Source organism: Thamnophis elegans, chromosome 3 (genome assembly GCF_009769535.1).
Source record: "Thamnophis elegans isolate rThaEle1 chromosome 3, rThaEle1.pri, whole genome shotgun sequence".
Lineage (NCBI taxonomy): Eukaryota > Metazoa > Chordata > Lepidosauria > Squamata > Colubridae > Thamnophis > Thamnophis elegans.
This window is the reverse complement of record NC_045543.1, coordinates 76,847,356-76,853,697: the sequence shown is the minus strand read 5'-3', so window position 1 is coordinate 76,853,697 and position 6,342 is coordinate 76,847,356.

Here is a 6,342-nt window from a genome sequence, read left to right as displayed (position 1 = left end):
TTTCTATTTACACACTGATTTCCAGAGAATTAAAAACTTGTGCTTAGTAACATGTTGAGCAATAAAGCTGGGCAGGCATTAATTAATTAATTGTTGTCTCTTCCCCCACCCATCAAGGATGTGTTTACAACTTCACCTATGTTAGAGAGTGGGACACTGGATGATAACTTTTCTCCTATTCTATAGGTCAGCTGATGAAACAGTACAAGACGTTGGGAGACAGGGCGCAGAGATGCTGCCCAGGGAATGGTCAAATAAAGGACACCATAACACACAGCTGCATATTGGGCGGAGCATCAGAAGGAACCCTCCCCAAGTTCTTGGACTGTAAAGGCGATGGCAGGAGAATTGTAGTTTCTGACTTGCAAGAGTCTGTTAATGTAGCTTTACAATAAAGTAGAATTAGCTCATCTGGTCATGTTTCCTGTCTAGTCTACCTGATAAGGCTGACAGCTGGACAATGAGGACTGATTAGCTATCTTTGTACATTTTGAATGCTGGGGGAGAGAAATGTTGGACTTGGGTTGGGGAAACACCTTCTGTAACATTGAATAGTCTTACTGCTCATTTGGACTACACAGACATGGAAACATTATTACAAAACTCACATCCTATTGACCAGCCATCAGGGCAAAATGAACAGGAGAGAAATTCGCACCCATCTGTCAACACAGAAGCTGATTTAACAGTACCTTCTCCTGTAGATGTGGCAAGGATTTTGGAAGGCTGGCTGGGATCACTAACCTCACATTTCTTGATGGTTTTTAAAATCAGGATTCTTGATTTCTGCTTTGTGTATTTTTCCATAAACACGGAAGAAAATGAAAAAGGAAGAAAAATGATTAATAAATGTTTAAACCGTTTTGCTAACATAATCATATCCTGAGCTTATAATGTTTATTGCTTAGTGATTTTCCAAAGTTCTGATAGGCTTCTGCCATCCTCGGGGATGTCATATTGTAATTAGAATGATATTGTAATTTTGTCACCTCTGTTCAAATAAATGAACCAGTTCCAAGTAATATGTACTTTTAACTGTACGATTTTAAGGTCATTACTCTTTCAAGGTAAGCATTATTAGAAATCAAAAGAAAATATTAGGATTAAGCAGTAGATTTCTGTTCAGCCCATATATTAGCTGAATTGTGAGGCATACCTAAGTATATTTATAAATCGAATACATTCATACAAAGTATTCTGCTTTATTTTTCTAGCCATTGAAAACATATGCATAAAATATTAAATCAGTTTGAGTTTAAATATATTACATTAAGTGCTTATGATGATGCTGTAAGGAAGTGTTGCAAAAAAAGCACCTAATGCTGGAGCCTAGATATGCTTTCTAAAAATATAAGCCCTCAATTAAAATGCATATGTAGTTTTCCTGTAACATTTTTAAAGGACATACATTTTTTGTCTAAGCATTTATGGACACTTCAATTGCATCTCCTTAGTATCATCATAATGACTTGGTGTAAAATTATGTTAGGCAGTCAAGATGTGCCATCTTTCACTCTTGACAATGATAGCAAACTTTTCTATTTTTTCCCACATTTTCAGGAGCAAGGGAATGTCCTTTAATAAATAATAACAACAACAACAACAACAACAACAACAACCCCTCCGAGGAGCTTTACCTTGTCATGGTGGAGGGGCTTGGGCACTCTAATGATCCTAAGGGATAACCATATCAGACAGGTCTTAGGTGAAGGGCCAGACAAAATTTGCTCCACAACCCATTCAAATATGGTGAATATGAAAAAAATGAAATTTATGCCGGCTGAACCGTCGCTCGGATTAACAAGGGTTCCATTGGATGCTATGGCTCCTGGTCATTCTGCGTAAAATGAGCTACAGGGCTCAGCTCCCTCTGCTAGGCAACCAGGGCATGGAGCTGACGAGCTACTGGAAGAAAAAGTGAAAAAGCAAAAAATCTGGACTAGGGAAGAAAAAATCTCTATTATGAAAGCTTACTATCAGTCTGAGCCAGCAAAATGTGGATTTAAAAAACGAATGTATCAGATTTGGAAGGTGAACTACACAGACTGTGATATCAGTGAATAAAGGCTAATGGACCAATGATGTGTAATTCTAAGCCACAAAATTTTCACTACAGCAGAATTAATAGGAATCGAAGAGAAAGCAACTAATGGTCTGAGTATACCAACAAAGAAGAGTAACATCAAGAATGATTTGGAGACTCAAAAGCAAACTGAGGAAGAAAGGGAGGAAAAGGATGCTGAAATGGATGAAGATAAAGAACAAGGAAGAACTGAAGAACAAATACCAACAGATATTGCTCAATTAGCTGAGAAAATAAAGCATCAAACGGAAGATGCCGAAAGAACACGTTTGCCCAAGCTGAACCAAGTGAACCGGAAAGAATTGAGAAAGGTACTAAAAAAGGTCAATGAGGCTGTGCAAATCATTCAAACCACTACATTAACTGAAACAAACCAGCTGATGTGTATGCAGCAGCCTTCATAACCACCAAAGAATTGGTTTGAAAATACAAAAGAACCAAAGAGGCAAGAAGAGGAAGCCTAAATGGAAAATTAGGTTGCAATTGAAGACCAAAAAAATTCATGGAGACTTGAACAACTTGAAGAACCTAAGGCAAGGTCAGCTAAAGAACAAGCAAATCAAAAGCAGCCTGGAAGCAAGATACAATTTGGAGAATAAATACATACAATTTGTGATAGTAATTGAAGAGCTGAAGCAGAGGGTTGTTGCCGTTGCTGAAAAGATTAAAAGATATGAAAACTGAGTAACTCAATTTAAGGAAAATTCACAGTTCAGCGCAAATCAGCACCGGTTTTATAAGAGCTTAGAAAGTGGAGATGGAGTAACAACAAATAAATAATAATAATATGTATTTGCATATGCCAACCCTGTTTACATGGGAATGGGAGTGGAGAGGAGTTGTTAGCTGTGGCAGGTACTTAAAAAGTTGAAGAGTGGCATTGTCAACTACACGAGAAGCTTCCTTGGCAAGGGAAATAACTTTGAGAAAGGCTCACAGGGAGGAAAGGTCACAAGATGCCTGACAGGGAGGCGGAAAGAAAGCAGGGAAATGGGAGGGACCTTGAATATAACAGCTGAGGCTTTGTGAGTAGTGGAATAATGTGATTTGCCTGATCAACCAGCAATGAAAGACAAACTTCCTCACACTGCAAGCATTTGTCAAGCCCTTTGTGAGCTTCTTGTTAGAGGCCTATGAATTCACGGCTTTCTAATGCTGCTAAACAAGGAGTTTGTGGGAGCAGAAGGTATAAGTCAGCTCTTCCAGCCATCTTGTCTTATTCTCTGAAGCCAGGATACTTGGAAAATGAGGAGATTTAGAAGTTGGTATAGCATCAAGATTAGGAAACAAAGTTAAAAACTAACTTTTCTAATGAAGTTGGTCCAAATGTGTTTTTCTTTAAATCATCCTTCCAGCTCTGCTTTATTCCAATAAAGACTTAATTTGATCATCTAACCTGATAAAGAAAGGACTGAACTCCAATTTCCAATATTTGAGTGGCTGCCACAAAGAGGAGGGGATTAAGCTATTTTCCAAAGCACTTGAAGGTCAGACAAGGATAATGGATAGAAACTGAATAAGGAGAGATTCAACCTGGAAATAAGAAGAAATTTTCTGACAGTGAGAGCAATCATTTAGACATTTAGACATTTATTAAGATTTATAGGCCGCCCTTCTCCCTGAGGGGACTCAGGGCGGCTTACAATCACAGGGAAGGGGGTGCAATAATAAAAGACAAAACAGTGAGTAAACAAAATAAATAATAAAACACAACTTGCATTCAACAGTCAACACTCGGGCGGGTAATTTAAGAACTTATCCCCAGGCCTGCTGGGAGAGCCAGGTCTTAAGGGCCGTGTGGAAGGTCTGGATGGTGGTGAGGGTGCGAATCTCAATGGGGAGATCGTTCCACAGGGTCGGAGCTGCAACAGAAAAGGCTCTCCTCCGTGTAGTCGCCAGTCGGCATTGACTGGCAGATGGGATCCGGAGGAGGCCCAATCTGTGCGATCTAATCGGTCGAAGGGAGGTAATCGGCAGAAGGCGGTCTCTCAAGTACCCAGATCCACTACCATGGAGTGCTTTAAAGGTGGTCATCAATACCCTGAAGCGCACCTGGAGATCGACAGGTAGCCAGTGCAGCTCGCGGAGGATGGGTGTAATGTGGGCGAACCGCGGTGCGCCCACTATCACTCGCGCGGCTGCATTCTGGACTAACTGCAGTCGCCGGATGCACCTCAAGGGCAACCCCATGTAGAGCCCATTGCAGTATTCCAGCCTAGAGATCACAAGGGCTCAAGTGACTGTTGTGAGAGCCTCCCGGTTCAGGTAGGGCCGTAACTGACGGACCAGGCGAACCTGGGCAAATGCCCCCCTGGTCACAGCCGACAACTGATGGTCAAAAGTCAGCTGTGGATCCAGGAGGACTCCTAGATTACGGACCCTATCTGAGGGGTATAAAATTTGACCCCCCAGCCTGAGTGTTGGAATATCGGCCAAATTGTTGGGAGGGAAACACAACAGCCACTCGGTCTTGTCCGGGTTGAGTACCAGTTTGTTAGCGCTCATCCAGTTCTTAATGGCCTCAAGGCCCTGGTTCAACCAATGGAACAGCTTTTTTCCACAGAAGTTGTGGGAGCTTCATCACTGGAAACTTTCAAGAAGAGACTGGACAGACATCTGGCAGAAATGGTGTAGGGCAGTGATGGTTAACCTTTTTGGTGTTGAGTGCCCGAAGGGTGCATGCGGGAATGCCCCAATCCCCCAAAATGCAATGTGAATGCCACCTGTGCATGCGCCCTGTGCATGCCCACACATTCCCTAGCGCATGCCCCATTTTAGCTTCCAGGTTGATGCAGGATGGTTCTCAGGCCCAAAATGGGGTGCAGAGGGCCCCTCGCGATCTCCAGTTTCTCCCCTCAGCGCTTCCTAGCTTCCTCCTGCATTCCTGCCATGGAGAGGCACCTGCGGAGGGTGGAAACTGCAGAGATCAGGAAAGGTATGGGCAACAGAAATGCAGGAGAAATCTAGGACACACTGGGGGAAGAAAGGTGGGACACGCTGTGGGAAAAACTGCAGAGATCATGAAAAGCCCTGAGACCCGAAGACCAGCTGGCCAGCGGGAGGAGTGCACACATGCATGGTGGAGCTGGGCTGGGCTCTAAATTCTAAGCAGTACAGAACATAGCCTGAGGGAATTGTCAGAAGGATTTTTTAGAATTTACGTTTTTGTATTTGTGTAGTCTCTGCCCACTTCCAGAGCCGAGGTGGCGCAGTGGTTAAATGCAGCACTGCAGGCTACTTCAGCTGACTGCAGTTCTGCAGTTCGGCTGTTCAAATCTCACCGGCTCAGGGTTGACTCAGCCTTCCATCCTTCCGAGGTGGGTAAAATGAGGGCCCGGATTGTTGTTGGGGGCAATATGCTGACTCTGTAAACTGCTTAGAGAGGGCTGAAAGCCCTATGAAGCGGAATATAAGTCTAACTGCTATTGCTATTGCTACTTCCAGTATTGAGATTAAGTTAAGATTTTAAAGAGTGTTAGGCAAATTGGCACCTGGTCAAACAGCCAATTGTGGAATTGAAGAATCAAAGGAAATAATATATGTCAAAGCAACATTATCGGGCAGAGAGAAGAGAGTTACCATGCTAGATGTACTGTAGGTAACCTGTAAAATATTCCAGTTTATGATTAATCTCACATTCAGTATCCAGCACTCCATACTTGTGTAAATTGGTCTAAAAGAAGAAAGTTTTGTTCTATTTCATAGTATTTCAACCCTAAAGATCTCTATCACTTAATTGAAAGGAAGGAAGGAAGAAAGAAAAAGAAAGGAAGGAAGGAAGGACGAAAGAAAGAAAGAAATTAGCGTCAGAAGTAAACACCTTCCTTTAGTTTGCTAAAATGTAGTGGAGGCCATTTATTATCATGACTGATGATTTGAACCTGTCCTATTTCTTTGCAAATGTCAGGGAGTAACAGCCAAGGATACATTATTGCTCAAGTTCATTAATTATACAGGCTGCTGGAAAACAGGGCTATCTGTTGACACCAATGGAAACAAGGATGTGATGTTGTCACAGAAACACAGTAGTTTTCCATCAAGGTCATTGCTGCTCAGGGATACTGGAAGGAGGCTACATGAAGGAGAGAGGGCCGGTCGAGTGACCAGTGAGAAAAGATGTGCTTCCTTAACAAAAGAAACAAAAAGTCTCTTTTAATTAAAATATGAACAAGCCCAAGGGTTCTTCCTGCAGTATAAGAACAGCTAAGAATACTGCTTATATTTTTAATGCTAGGCTCGGTAAACCAATACACTTAATA